The 16,658-nt window shown below is 36.6% G+C and overlaps 1 protein-coding gene across 15 annotated transcripts in view; it reads right to left on the bottom strand.

The window, feature by feature from the left end:
* Positions 1-16,658, bottom strand: part of CD47 (CD47 molecule) — a 114,561-nt gene that overhangs the window by 86,422 nt on the left and 11,481 nt on the right. The window lies entirely within an intron of this gene.

Below are 16,658 nucleotides of genomic sequence, written 5' to 3'. Positions count from 1 at the left end.
AAGCTGTGTCACCAGAAAGGAGTCAGGTCTCAGTGAGGATAAGAAGAAGTAAGGAGAAAGAAAGGAAAAGGTTTAAGATGAAAGCTAGTTGGTGGCCTATGGAGCAGGCATTCTAGAGAGCACAATGAACAGGGTGAATAACTTCAAAATAGGGACATTATTAAGAGGAAGGGCACAGTTTACAGGGGATAGGAATAAGTGAAGGATGGAGAACAGATTTTGAACAATGGTAGATAGGGGTTCAGAATCTCTGAGAAGGGGAAGGTCTGACAAGATAGAAGTAAATTCATTACTGAAGAATGACTTCAAGCATTTAAACATTGTGCCTAAAGGTTCAGCCTCTGAGCAGAGTTGTCCCAGGTGACAGGAAGCTGCGTACAATGAAAAAGAGGGTAAGGGGGAGGTGTCTCAGAGATATAGGTAAGACTGGAGAGGGTGTACAAACACATACACACACAATGTATATGTATATGTCTATAACTTGTCTACAATTACACACACACACACACAGTTCAGTTGCATGACTCTTAGTGACCCCTTTTGGGATTTTCTTGGCAAAGATACTAAAGTGGTTTGCCATTTCCTTTTCCAGCTCATTTTTACACTGGTGCACATGTGAACACACACACACACACACACACACACACACACACACATACTCTTACTCTCTCTCTCTCTCTCTCTCTCTCTCTCTCTCTCTCTCTCCCCCTCAACACAACATCTGAAAGCAGTAAGGCAAAAACCAGCCTGTGCAAGCGATTTTGACTGGTCTGAATCTGAGTATCATTGGAAACTAAAAAATGAACCAGGAAATGAGGCAAGTCATAAAGGAAACATCTCTATTAGTCAGTGTCAAATGAGCAAAGCAGAAAAATGCGATGCACAGAAAAATGGCTACTGCCTGTGTAGAGGTAAGTGCAAGGTATAACTACCTGTGATGATGATAATTAGGAGACAGTCTTCAACCAGAGATTCATTCAACCTCATTACTGTAGTTACAATGTCAGAGTTTCAGAACTAGAAGAAACCTTACAGACTGTAATCTTAACCTCTGGTTTTCAATTGTAAAGATGTGAAAACTGAGGTCCTGAGGCATGAAATACTTTATATGAGGTCACATAACCAATTAGTGGAAAAGCTAAAACTAGAAACCAGGTCTCATGGTTCCTAATTCAATGTTCATTTTTCCTAACTGTACTGCCTCTCTTTATAACCTACCAAAGGATGTTCAGATATCTACAATGAATCAATGACAGTAATAAACTGTGAAATTTACTAAACAGCTATCTTTTTGTCTCTTAAAAATTTCTAAGTTTCACCATGTAACAACCACTTAAAAAAAAATTTATTCCACACTACTCCTGCAAAAAAAAAAAAGCCCTCCTGCATCACATTTGTACAAGAAATCTTATTTATAAAGTACACGTTAAAATACTATAATGCTAAAAACTAACAAAGCTGAATAATATTAAATTTAATGTATTATTAAAAAATTCTATAGCTAGTGAATTTTAATTAGCAAATGTTTTAAGTTTAGACATTTCTTTTTTTAAAAGTTCTTTCCTAAACTTTAAAAAAGTGCTTAATGTTGCTACATTAATACAACTGAAGCAGTTACTAAACTACACAGATAATCATCATCCTTATTGTCAACATCATCATTTACATAGTACTCCAAGATCTGCAGTGCTATGATTCACTCCTCATAACATCTGTAGGAGGCAAGTGTTCTATTATTTCCATTTTGCACATGAAGAGACTTGTCTAAGGTTACAGGGCCAATTAATGTTTGAGGCAAGATTTGAACTCATCTTTCTGACTCCTACTTCAACACTCTTACTCACTGTGCCATTTTGTTGCCTTAAAAAGGGGGCAATGAAAGTTGTACTTAAACTTTGAGCCAGGGTTAGAAATACTTTGGTACAACAAAACAAAAAGAATCCATACAGTGTCACAGTTTTGTTTTGATAAGGACAACATGCCATTGCAGACTGAACACAGGACTTGAAGCCAGTGAGAATGTGTTCCACTCCAGCCCTTGGCACTGGCTGAGTAACCTTAATTTCTGTATGTCTATTTGGGGGAGACAGCTGGTACTGTGAAAAGAGTAATGCCCCTGAAATCTGAGAATGTGCGTCCAAACCTGCCTATAATCCTTACTACCTGTATAACTCTGAACAAGTCTCTTAACCAACCAGGGACTCAGTTCTCTAATATGAAAACTGAGTGGGGGCGAATAAAATAGTTCCTTTAACCCTAGGTCAATCATCTAGACTATAGTCTACTAACCCTGACAGTTGCTGTGAAATGCACTGCTAGATTCAATTCTCCAAGCTAATGGATGGAATCATAGACCATCTGCTGGTCTATCAGGGCAATGCCACAGATACTATTCACTTTAGGTATAGCAAAGTCCATGACAAAATCTTTCACGATATCCTTGTAAATAACATGGCCAAATATGGTCAAGTGGGGTTAATTAACAACTTACAAGTATACCTAAAGAATGTTGATTAACAACTTACAAGTATACCTAAAGAATGTTGATTAGCACATAGACAAACAAATCTTGAGTACCAGGTCACCATGGTATTTATTATTTTTGATAATAATCATTTGATAGTAGAACAAGAACACAAGGCATGAGATTCAATATTAAACCATGAGCAACCAAATTCTTATTAAATATTTGAGGCATTATACAGGAACCAACTCTTTCAGGTACAGAAGGAAGTATACAGTAGTCAGAGGTGTTTGGCTGCCCCTTAATCTTACTTTTACAGAGGCTAAGAAGCGATGCCATCCAACTCTGCCTATTCTGGGGCCATTAAGCCTGAGTGAAAATTCCATTGGAACAAAAGTTGTGTCTGGGGGCTTGGATGAATTCTTACTATATTATCATTCCACTGAGGCCCATTTCAAGTCACATCTTATTCTATTTAACATCTTCATGTCTCTCCAAAAAATACTTTCCCCATCAAAAAACCTATATATCTTTAAAACAGGTGCCATTTCCTCACCCAATTCTGACCATCCCTCATCCTCCAGACCTTCTAGTTGGCCAGAACTGCTAGTTACTGTGTTTTGTACTTTGGGGAAGGAAGGGAAATCTACCTAAGGGAGAGGAAATTTCACTGTGTTGACAGATTGCAAAACAGTCTAGGAGCCTCTCACTCCTCCCAATAAATTTCTGGGGATGGGAGGGGAAAGAAGAGATCAAAATACATTTGATCATTTGAAAGCATATTTAAGGATCACTTACTGAATATATTTCACACCTAAAGTTTCAGTCAGCCACCTAGATTTGAAGCAAATTTGTCAAGACCTACACTGGATTAATGTCAACCCAGAGGAAGGTCTCTGATGTCCTGCCAGAGTTCTGCCCTTGGCCTTGTCTTGTTTAATATATATATATATATATATATATATATATATATATATATACATATATATATATATATATATATATATATATATGTGTGTGTATATATATATATATACACACATATATATATATATACATATATATATATATACACACATATAATTTTTTTTAATATTGGATTTTTATAACTAGGAACAACACACTAAAGTTGTGCTTATTAAATCTGCAGACAGTATGAAGTAGGTTGGGCTGAATGACAGAGTGTGGATTGAAAGAGATTTAGGTAGACTAGAAAAATGGTATGAAACCAGCTAAATAAAATACAATATAAATAAAAATAAAGTCATGTAGTCAGGTTCAAAAAAATCATCTGTATTTGTATAGGAAAAGGGACAATCTGACTTGGCAGCACTTCACATGAAAATCCTTAAGGGATCAAGTGGAACATAAAGCCAAGGAACCAAATCTTCCAGTTAAAGGCTGCCAAAATAGCTAACTCTAAGACTAGTGGTATTATGCTAAAAATATAACATCTATTTTTTTGACAATATGAATCCAGTTGTGCTGTATGTCTGAGTCATGGAATATCAGTCTCCAAAAAAATTTAATGTGAAGGGTTATCCAAAAGACAATGGAGAAGTACATGGTGGATAGAAATAGGCTGCAACAGATCACAAGAGACATGCAGGAGAAGTGGCATCAAGGATCTCCTGAGAGATGGATCTTTTTGTCATTGCCATTTGGTCCAAACATTGGTTTTCATCAGTGTAGGAACTCCAAATGTGGAAATTCCTTCCAACAACACAGATAGGAACCCATCTATACCTGATAGATTATCTTAGCTGCCTGGGGTTTTGAGAAGTCAAGTGTCTTGACCATGGTTACAGTGGTAGTACTAAAGACAAGAACTAAACCCTGACTTCAAGGTTAGTCTTCTATCCCCTGTGCCATACTTCCTTCTCCTCAGATGTATGACAGAAGGAAAGGTAGACTAGTCAAGTAGTGAGGGTTAACCAACAAATACCTTGCATAAGTATTGGTATTCTTTGAATTTCTTTAGAAAGAAAGGCCTCTAGCACATAGAGTAGACATCCAAGGAAGGAATTATTTGAGGGCATGGATGAGAATCAGACAGGGTAGGCAAGCATGAAAGAGTTAGGATGTGCTTCACTGGAGGGAATGCTCAGATAAATGAAATCACAGATCTTTCAAAGTACTTCTAAAAAGAGGTGAGGATCCCATATTTTGTAATGGTCACACTATGTCTGGAATATTGTGGTTAGTTAGAATATTCTATGTACAGCAAATCTCTCTGATAAAGGCCTCATTTCTCAAATGTATAGAGAACCGAGCCAAATTGATTAAAATGGAGCCACTCCCCAATTGATAAATGGTCAAAAGCTATTAACAGGTGATTTTCTGAGAAAGAAATCAAAGCTATCAATAGTTATATGAAAAAAATGCTCTAAATCATTAATTATTTTGTTGTTTTTCAGTTGTGCCCAACTCTTCATAACCCTGTGTACTATAGCACACCAATATCACCCTAGTGAGTTTTTCTTGGCAAGGATTCTGGGGTGATTTGCCATTGTCCTCCACTGAATTAAGGCAAGCAGAGGTTAAGCACTCAGGGTAAGCGTCTGAGGTCACATTTGAACTCAGGTCTTCCTGACTTGGGGGTCCAGCATTCTATACACTGAGCCACCCAGCTGCCTCCATTAATAATTAGAAAAAGGAAATTAAAATAATTCTGGGGTACCATCTCATACCTATCAGGCTGACTAAAATGACAGAAAATAAAAATGACAAATGCTGGGGGGGATTATGGGAAAATGGGTATTCTAATATACTATGAGCTGTGAACTAGTCCAACCATTCTGGAGAATAATTTAGAACTATGTCCACAGGGCTACAAAACTGCATATCCTATGAACCAGAAATACTGCTAAGGAGATTAAAAGAAAAGAAAAGGATATACATGTACAAAAATATTTACAGCAGCTCTTTTTGTGGTGGCAAAGAATTGGAAACCAAAGGGATGACCATCAACTGGAGAAAGACTGGAAAGTTATGGTATAAGGATTGTGTTGTGAAAAATGATGAGGGAATGGTTTCAGAAAAACCTGGGAAGGCTTAGATGAATTAATACAAAGTTAAGTGAGCAGAACCAGGAGAACAATCTACAAAATAACAATGATACTACAAAGATAATCAACTGTGAAAGACTTGGTAATTCTGATCAATAAAATTCCAAAGGACTCACGATGCACAATGCTATTCTACCTTCAAAGAGAAAAACTGACAGACTCAGAGTAGAGACTGAAATTATCTTTTTTTTTTCCTTTTTTTCTGGAACATGGTTAATGCAGAAAAGTATTTTACATGACTTCAAGGGTATAATGGGTATTGTATTTCTTGCTTTCTCAATGGTTGAAGGACAAGTGGGGAGAGGGGAAGAATTTGGAATGGAAAAGAAAACAAAGGAGAAAAAGAGAAAGAAAAAGGATATTATATTTTATGAGGTATTTAACAAAACCATGGTGCTTCCAAGAGATACTGACCAACATGGTGAAAAGTCTAGAATTCATTATATGATTAATGACTAAATAAATTACTGATGTCTGATTTCAAGAAAAAGACTTAAGAGAAAGCAATTTGGGAATGGCTAGCAAGTGGAAAGTGAAAGAGATACTGCATTTATCACATTTCCAGGGGATAGAGCTAGTAATAATGAGTTAAAAGTTATATTTTGGCCAGTTTAGAAGCAACATAAAGAAATACTTTCTGGCAATTTTTATCTGTGCACCAGGCAAATAATACACAATGACAAAACTGTCTTTCTGGGAAGACTGTTAAGCTTTCAGTTCCTCAGAAAATGACAGTTAAACCATTACTGTACAGGATTCCACTGTCATCTTGGCTACTAAAACTGCTTTTACAAATGTAAACAGAAAGAACAATGCACCAAACTAAATGTTATTTAATTATACTGAATAAAGTTGGTCCTAGAGAAGAGTTGAGAAAATATACCTCCCATCCATCTTTGCAGAGGTGGTGGACTATGTATGAGGAACATTGTACATACTGTTAGACAAAATCAAAGTATTGGTTGGTTTTATCCGACTGACTTTTTTCTTCTCTTTTAAAAAAATCTTTAGCACAGGCTTAATCCCTCAGTAGGGCGAGAGGTAGGGTTATATTAGAAATAAAGGTTATATAAATGAAATGAGACAAAAATTCCACCTGTTTGATAAAACAATGGGATACTCCATTAAGTAATGAGCTCATTAAAGAAATTGTTTCAGTAGAGGCTAGGTGAAATCTGTTAGGGAGGCACAACTGCATGGAAGGTTGAACTAAATGATGTCTAGGAATACTACTAAGATTCTCTAATTCTAGACAGAGAAACAACTTAGAAAGTATTAGGTATACCTTAAGGAGTTCAGAAAATAAGGATTATAGTATGAAAATGTTATTTTAGGACAGATTACTATTCAAAGTAAATGTTGAATCAATAACTGTTTTTCTATTCCCAAGCTCATCTATTACATAAATAAATCATGTACTAGATAAGATTCTTATTATCTATCTTTTCTGCCCCTTTCCAGTTCATCCCATAACCTCTAACTCTGGACTCTATCTTCCAACAACCCCAGGATAGCAACCTCACAGACATGACTAAAGCTGTTGATTCCAATCTAAAGGAAGAGTAACAACTGTCATAATATTGTGGGAAATGGAAGCGGAAGCAAGTTATCACTTTGTTTTACCATCCTTGACACATTGATAAACACAGTTAATGGAAATTTAGAGATCACTAGTCCAACTCTCTCCAGAGATGGGGAAAATAAGACTCACAGACTAAATGCCTTGCACAATGTCATAATGACAATGATATAAACTCAGGGTCACCAATTCCAATAAAATTTCCATTACACACTGGAGAGCCACCTTGTACAGAAGAGTAAAATGTGTTCTGGGGAAATAGGGCAGAGAGAAGGCTAGGAACCTTAGTATCCTGCTCCTTTCCTCTAGTAAGAACATCCCAATCCTATTGAGAGACATTAAACTCTGCAAAACAACGGAATAGGAAAAACACCAGATCAATTCAGGAAAATTAGAGATATCAAGGGAAAATTTCATGCAAAAATGGGCATGATAAAAGACAAAAATGAAAGGGATTTAACAGAAGCAGAAGAGATTAAGAAGACGTGGCAAAAATACACAAAAGAACTATAGAAGAAAGACCTTAACATTGCCAGTAACCACAATGGTGTGGTTACTGATCTAGAGCCAGATATCCAGGGGAATGAAGTCAAGGGGACCATTGCTAACATGAAGTTAGTGGAAATAATGGAATTCCAGCTGAACTATTTAAAGCCCCAAAAGATGATGCTGTTAAAGTGCTATACTCAATATGTCAGTAAATTTGGAAAGCAGTGCCCACTGGATTAGAAAAGATCAGTTTATATCCCAATCCTAAAGTAGGGCAAAGTCAAGAAATGTTCAAATTACTAAACAATTGTGGTCATTTCAGGTGCCAGTAAAGTTATATTTAAGATTCGGCAAGCGAGGTTTCAGCAATATGTGAACTGAGAATTATCAGAAGAGTAAGCTGGGTTTCAAAAAGGAAGAGGAACTTGAGACCAAATTGCCAGCATTCATGGGATTATAGAGAAAGCAATGGAGTTCCAAAAAACCATCTACTTCTGTTTCACTGACTACACTACTAAAGTCTTTGGGTAGATCACAACAAAATGTGGCAAGTCTTCAAAGAGATGGAAGTAATCAAATCACCTTACTTGTCTCCTGAGGAACCTGTATGTGGGCCAAGAAGCAACAATTAGACGCAGATATGGAACAACTGAATGGTTTAAGATTGGAAAAGGAGTACAACAAAGTTACGTATTGTCACCTTATTTAACTTACATGCAGAGTACATCATGTGAAATGACAGGCTGGATGAATCAAAAGCTGGAATTAAGGTTGCTGAGAGAAATATTAACAATTTCAGATATACAGATGTTACCATTTTGATGGTAAAAAGTTAAGAGGTATTACAGGAAGCCACTTGATGAGGGTGAAATAGGAAGGTATAAAAGCTGGTTTGGAGCTTAACATCAAAAAAACCAAGATGCTGGCAACTGGTTCCATCACTTCTTGACCAACAGAGGGAGAAGAAATGGAAGTAGTATCAGATTTTTATACTCTTGGGCTCAAAGATCAGTAGAAATGGCAGCTTAACCATGAAATTAACAGATGCTTGCTCCTTGGAAGGAAAGCTATGGCAAATCTGTTCAGCAGACTAAAAAGCAGAAACATCACCTTGCCGACACAGGTCCACATAATAAAAGTTATGGTTTTTCCAGTAGCAATGTATGGCTGTGAGAGCTGGATTAAAAAAAAAAGCTGAGCACTGCAGAATTAATGCTTTCAAATTTTGGGGGTGAAGACTTTTGAGAGTCCTTTGGACAGCAAGGAGATCAGGCAATACTTATAAATCAATACAATAATTCAAAAGAAATTAATTCAGCCTAATCAAGGGAAGGATAAATACTGAAGTTGAAGCTTAAATACTGTGATCACATTACAAGAAGCCTGGACTCATTGGAAAAGATCCTGATATTGGGAGAGACTGAAGGCAAAAGGAAAAAGGAAAGGCAGAGGATGAGATGGATAAATAGTGTCACAGAAACAACGAACATGAACCTGCACAGACATCAAAAGACAGTGGAGGATAGAAGGGCCTAGGTATGGTTCATGGGGTCACAGAGTCACACACGACTCAACAACAACAACAAAACTGCCCAACTCTCAATCAGCAAGTTCTCCAAAGTGCTAAGAACAGTTCAATCGGTCTCCTATCTCTTCAACCAATCTCTCCTTTTCTCTTGTTCTATACCCAATAGGTAGGGATTCCCCAAGACCATCTCTCAGCAATCTCTTCCACTCTATGACCGCAGCTATCATTTTTTTGTGGACTACTCCAAAATGTCTCTCTCTAGCTATCATGATTTTTCAGAGTTCCAGATCTTTATCTGCAGCTGCCTATCTCCAGTTGCCTCCCTCTGGTACTGTGGAGGAGTCTAAATCGTGTGATCATTAAAGATATCTGTCCTCTAAAATACATTTTTAGATAACCAAGATTGTCACCAAAGAGATATGAGAAAATATGATATTCTAGTACTTCCTCCCTTTTTCACAGAGGCACAAGGCAATGGTACAGAACCCTGTATAGCCTCTCAAACTTAGGTAATATTTTGTTTAGTTTGGCTTTTTCTCTTTTTTTAATTTCCTTCTTCCTTCCTTCCTTTCTTCCTTCCTTCCTTCCTTTCTTCCTTCCTTCCTTCCTTCCTTTCATTACAAGAGATGGTTCACCTGGATAAGGCAAGGGAACTATTTTTTTTAATGATGGCTATATAAAAGTAAAAATAGGAAATATTTTAAAGATGAAATTGCATTTTGAGAGACTATTTCATGAGTCAGCACACTCCTATTTGTAGGAATACCACCTATATGTAGGAATCCACTCAGCCGGAGTAGCTCTTTTCCAGTGCTTTTATTTCCTATCTAGTCTAGATAAGATTTGTCCTCCCCACCAACATCAAGTAGATAGTACTTAATATAATATTACATGTATTATATTATATATTGTATTATATGTAAGATCTGCCTTAACGGTGAGTGACTATAATTCTGTAACCTACTTGACTAATAATTTTATAAGATGACTGGTTTATCTGTAAAAACTGCAAGCAGACACCCTCATTTAATATCTCACTAAAACATTCTGCAGAATCTTTGTAGGATAACTATGTTCTATGATGCTAAAAGGCTTTATATTGCTATACTAAAACTTGGTTGGTTCAAAACAAGTAAGTTTTACTGATTCTTGCTAGAAAAAACGTTACAAAAATCAGGTTATTCAGCTATGCCATTCCATCTTCTAAACCTGGACAATGGGGCTCCTAAATTATATAACAGAGTTGGAGACAAAAGCCCGATAATGGTGACCAGACCAAAATATATCACCATCTGTGCCTCTTCTTAGAACCAGGGCATCACTATTACGAAGATCCAAGGAGTAAGAGGTGACAAAAAAAGTGACACATGTCTTGTTTGAGTATCCTTGCCAATAATCTTTTTTTCAGGCTTTTTAAAAATTAATTTTTTTTTCAGTTTTCAACAATCACTTCCATAAGTTTTAAATTTTCTCCCCTTCTTATCCCCTACCTCCCTAAGACTAACAGCCAATAATCCTGAACAAGCAAACGATGAGTCTGAACTCAAGTCTTAACCTGGTATAAAAATATGACTTGGTAAGCATAATTAGCTCTTTGTGACCTGACTGGCTGGGAAAATACACCTCAATTTAAGATGTTCAAAGTTATCTTATCTTTCAAACAAAACTTTTTATTTACTATTAACTGGGAGAGACAGATTAGAGTTGCGCTAAGGAAGATTTCCCAAATAACGTCCAAAAGTAGATTGAACTGCCTTTGAAATTAATGGAAAGCTCCCCCTGAGAGCTCCAAATGAGGGCTGGCTATCCAATTGTGGGATGTTTTTGTTTACAGGTTCAGGTTGAACTAGATGGCTTCTGAGGTTCTTACCAATGCTGAGTTGCTGTGACTCTGAGAAATGATTTTTGCTCCAGATACCTAGAGTAAACCTCAGAGTCATCTTTGACTCCGACCTATCCCCAAAGCCTCAATATAATCATATCAGTTTTCTAAAAATCTCTAGCATCCATTTGTTCCTTTTCACTAATACTGTTACTACTCTTGTTCAAATCCTTATTATCTGTCACCTGAAATACCTGTAAGAATCTCCTGACTTCATCTCTCTTCCCACAATTCAACATTGATTAAGCACCTACTCTGTGAAAGGCTACATTTGTAGGCCTTATATCCCATCCTATATTCAAAATTAGTATTTCTCATGTATAAATCTTACCATACAACTATACTGCTTAACAACTTTCTGTGACTGTCACCACTACCACCAACAAAAACAAACTCCTCAAGGACTACTACAATCTGGCTCCAAACTACCTTTCCCTATTTTACCCTACTTTTCTTCATGACTATATGAGACTATTCAAAGAATGTCATGTGCTTTTTGTGCACTCCAACTGCTATCCCTCTATAAAACCTCCCTTAATCTCTTCTCTACTCCTGACCCTCAGCCAGAAGTCATGATCTCTCCTACCTCACTACTATAATAAGCACACTGTATTGATCTGATGTGTTAATATTCTATACTGTAGAACATCATCTCCAGGTTTATCATAAACTTCTTGAAGGGACTCTCTTGAAAAGAATATGTCTTCTTTTCTTTGCAAGTCCTTTGCATCTGGCATGGTGTTTTGGATACAGTAGGCACTCACATGTCAAGCTGACTCATGACCCTGTTGAGGGAGGGCCTGTGTGTCCCAACACCAAGACCTCATTCTAATTCAAGATATGTGTAAATATGACTACCACACTCTCTCTCTCTTTCTGATAAATGGGGCCTAGATGTTGAGAAGAAAAAGTTATTATAATGGATGAGCTTTCATAAATGTAAAATAAAAGTTATTATATGGATGAGAGCTTCTATAAATGATTTCTGTGCCTAGGCATCAGTATAACTTGGAATAATAATTATCTATTACATCCTTAACCACCATCACCCCTCCAACTGATGGAAATAGTCCAGGATTCTAAATAGCAGCTTTGGGAACAGCAATGTCTCCCTCCATGCCCAACCCTAGAAGCCATCATTAATTGAGAGAAATCATTGTGGCAAAAGGGCAAACCTATCTCCTCTCCAACCACAACCAGGGCTAACCAACTGCCACCCATAGAAAGATAAGAACAGGAACCCTGGGAGTAGGGTAGGAGTACAGTTCAGATCACAGGTCCAGCTTCTAGCCCAGCCCTCAAGTCCACTATCAGGGATGATACTGGTAGAGAAAGGGGTTAGCCACCTGTAATGTTAATGAGAGTTAAAGATCTTCCCCACCCATTAATGGGGCCTGCCATAAAGAGAAGTTTGATTAGAGATTTGTTTTTGTAGGAAGGCACACACCTTTAGTTAATTTCTAATGAGGCACAGGTTCTCAAGGGTTGTAATACCCTCTGGCTCTAAAAAGTGTATAAATACCTTCAGGTGAGGTTTTGTTTTGGGGCTTAGTTTTTGGAAGATTTGTGTACCAGATGAGACTCTTCCAAGCGACGAAAGAACCCCCAGCTCTGAAAACCCAGATGATGGTGCTTATCCCTCTGGTAACTATGTATGTATGGTCAGATAGTTGGATCTACCTGTTTATCTGTGATGTATGTATTGCTTATGGTCAGGCAGTTGGAAGCCCTGTCTCTCTTTATTTCTCTGTTTGTATTTTCTCTGAAGTTCAGGGTGCTGACTTTTTCCCCTAAACCAAGTAAATGATATATGTGCTTGATTAAAATAGATTGCTGATCACTCAAAAGTTGCTTTTCTTTTAGAAAAGCAGATCTAAGAACCTGTACAGCAGGTCCTCTGTGTATGTCAGGGTCTTTGCTGTTACACCATCCCCTACAACTATGGCACACAGGGCAGGCAAACTGGTCTAGGTAAAGAAGTAACGCATCATGAGAGAGCATGGAGGCAACATGTATGAGGCAATTCAAGCTACCACAGCCATTTTGACTACCATCTCCCTTCAGATCCTGATGGAGATAGCCAAGGACCATGAAATCAAGAACCTTGAGAACAGCAATGCTTCCAGTGTAGTATCCTCAGCGATTATCCTAGGATATAACCTCTGTGAAGAAGACGTGCTGGCAACTGCAGGTGCCACCACCATATCTACTGAAGTCCCAGGGAAAAAATATTCCTTTCACCAACGTCTCTGCTTCTATCAAATGGTTCAATAAAAGAATTAATATGATTTTATCATCTATGATATGACACTAAAGAGGCATTACCATCTGTTTTGCCACCATGGGACATTTCTATCTGCCTTGTAGCTGAAAACCTCCATATGTGTTATCTCACCTATTACAATGTGATCTCTTTGAAAGCAGGGATTTTCTTAATTTTCTTTCTGTATCTCCAGCATTTACACAGTGCTTTGCACATAAGTGCTTAATAAATGTTTCATTCACTCATTCATGTAAATTTTACCCAGAATAGATGAGGCATGGGTTATCTGCTTAAATACTCTTATTGAGAATGCTCAAATAGATCACCACTTTCAAACAATGAGAATACAATAAAAATATACATCTTAAAAATTATATTCAACATAATTTAGTCTTTGATGATTCAGAAGGCACTTCATACTACTTCAGTCATCATAAACAACAACTATTATATAATTATGTATATATACACATATATATAACCAGAAGGTATATCTTTCCAGAATGTATATCTTTCATGAAAGAAAATAATATAAAAACAACTTTTTAAAAGCTACTTTAGATTTTTTTTTAGCTTTCCAAATAACTGTATTTCAGAGAAAAACAATTCACCATATATGTTCCATTTAGTCACTACATTAACATAATAATAAAAATGACTAAATATAAAGCATTGTTTTCTATATTTCATGGAATTTTTCCATATGTGTATTTCTCTGCCAAATAAAACTACAAACTCTATTATTCCCAAGTTTATCAGTTATATCTCTCTTAACCATAACTTCTACTTTTATTTGCACCTTTAATTATAGTTATGCAAAATGGAAAAAAGCTATGGATAGTATCCCAAAAGCCCACAATTGGGATCATTTCCCCATCAAATAAATTTTCCATGCTTCAAAGCAAGATACCATCCTACTACATATTTCAGAGCAAAAAATTGTATTTTTTCATTGTTACTTTAAGATCTTAAATTGAAGAATACAAATCCAGTGGATTCCGGAAATAATTTAGGGCGCTCTCTTTATTTTACACATGAGATCCAAAGTGAAATTATTTAAACCCAATTCCAATATTCCTTCTCCTGCATCATGACAATTTAGCATCATAGGAGGGAAGGGACCCAAAAACACTCATCTTGCAGTCAGAAGATCTGAATTCAGTGTGGTGAGTAACTTACTGGATATATGACAATAGAAAAGTGATGAAACATTTGGAGTCTCAGTTTCTTCTCTTGTATTATGTGCCTAACAGAACTCATAACATCTACCTAACCAAGTTATTGAAAGGTTTTATAAATCTAAGGTAACACATGAATGTTACTACTATATATTCATTTAATGAGTTAGAAAAGGGAAGTTTCTAGAAGTTATCCATTTTTATCTAGATCTTTTAAACTTCCTCCCAAATTACAATGAGCTGTTAAAATAGCATTTCACAGTGCATTCATCAATCAAAGAAATATTAAATTGTTAAAAAAAAGTTTAACAGATTCTGATTCCTGAAAAATGATCTGAGGTATGTGCACACATATTTGTACACGTAAGTTACAGTATAAATCATGCAGATTATGCAGATTATGTACCTGTAAATAAGCATACATATATTGAGGGGTGGCGTAGGAGGGGTACATAAGAACACCCTCTTTTCTGTACCAAAATTCAGTACACTGCCTACCTCAAAGAGCTGTGAGGAAATCTTTTTGGAAACGTTCATTAACATGAATTACTCTAACTCTGCCTTGAACCCTAGACAAAACTGTATTGAGCCTTTGGTCCCCTTCTACTTCCTCTCTACAATTCCACCTCCACAAACAAGCAATCAGTGACCTCATGCTTCTCACAGGTTCTCAAAAGCTATCCTTACAACTCCAATGTCCTACCCCTACTCAAGTCTACATTCCCTGAAGTGACCCACGCTTCAAAATGTAGCATTCCTCTTCTTGGCATCTTTCTTCCTTTCATATCAAACTTCCTAATCGTAATTCCCATGAAAATGTAGTTGGCTTATGGATTTTAGCTCCTGGGTAGTACTGTTGTTGTTGTTCAATCATTTTAATCATGTCTAATTCTTCCTGACTCTGCTTGGGGCTTTCTTGGTAAAGATTCTGGTATGGTTTGCCATTTCACTCTCCAGCTCATTTTACAGATGAGGAAACTGAGGCAAACAGGGTTAAATGACTTGCCCAGGGTCACATACTAAATGGTAAAAAGATTTTTTGAAAAAAGAATTCCTCTGGATATTCCTTGCTGTCTCCTTCTTATCAGATCCTTCCCCTACCCACCATCACACAAACATTACTTTCTAATTAACTAGAAAATTCCACTTCAAATGATAAAATTCACTATAGTGAGGTATATACAGAAAAAATAAAAATAAACAATTACTGTTACAGAATAATTTCATTCCCAGATCTAAAAATAATAGCTCTCAAAATCCAGCCCAGGGACATTGTGGTCTAAAAACTTGCCCAAAATACAATGAAGACCCACAATGACCAAGTCTGATTACAGAGCACTGATGAGACATGCTCCCCACCTCCTGACAAAGAAGTAATGGATTATGAGTGTAGAATAAGATACATTCTTTGACATGGCTAATCTGTGAATTGGCTTTGCTTAACTATGCATAAGTGTTATAAGGGTTTTCCTGCTCTCTTTTATATATTTATTTTTTCAGGTCAGGGGGAGGCACCAGATAGAGGATTATAGATAAAGCAGCCAAGACAATTTTTTTAAAAGACAGAAAAAGGAAAGATCATTTGATTATTTTTAAATGTATAGAAGGGAACAGAAAGAATCAGAGATAAGCAGGAAAGCTTTGAACATTAGTTATTATAATTTATTACATATTTTAAAAGAAAAACAAACTGCACTTAACAGATGTGTAGTTTCATGTATAATCCCTATTTTTTGCTCACTACATATATGGAAATATTAATTTTATTTAGCATTTCAGTTTGGCATTTTTTTTAAATCCTAAAAACACCCCCAGACCAAATGCAATTTGAAGATATACTCATACCTAGTTAAGTTAGTCAAATACTAAAGAAAGGAATTAGAAGGCATGAGGGCAGGGCCTACTTCTTTTTTTTACCCCTCGAACTCAGCATAGTGCCTACTATGTAGTAGGTACTTAATAAATGCTTGTTGAGGAAATGATTTAACTGCCAGAAGTTCATTAATCACAGCAGACTACCATAGGGACCATTAGCAGAGGGGGAGAAGGGACAAAAGGGGATGAAATGTGGCTGTAACCATTGTCTCAGTGCTGGATCATAGGAAGTAAGACATTATCTTGGCTAATACTTGTAAAAGCTAGCATGCAGGCAGCATGTGTGGAAAGAAAGCAGGAAGAAGGGGAGGATGGAGAGTGTTGACAAGGTT

This window comes from Notamacropus eugenii, chromosome 5 (assembly GCF_028372415.1).
Source record: "Notamacropus eugenii isolate mMacEug1 chromosome 5, mMacEug1.pri_v2, whole genome shotgun sequence".
Taxonomy (NCBI): domain Eukaryota; kingdom Metazoa; phylum Chordata; class Mammalia; order Diprotodontia; family Macropodidae; genus Notamacropus; species Notamacropus eugenii.
Note: the sequence above shows the minus strand (reverse complement) of the source record. Positions and strands in the feature narration are given on the sequence as shown.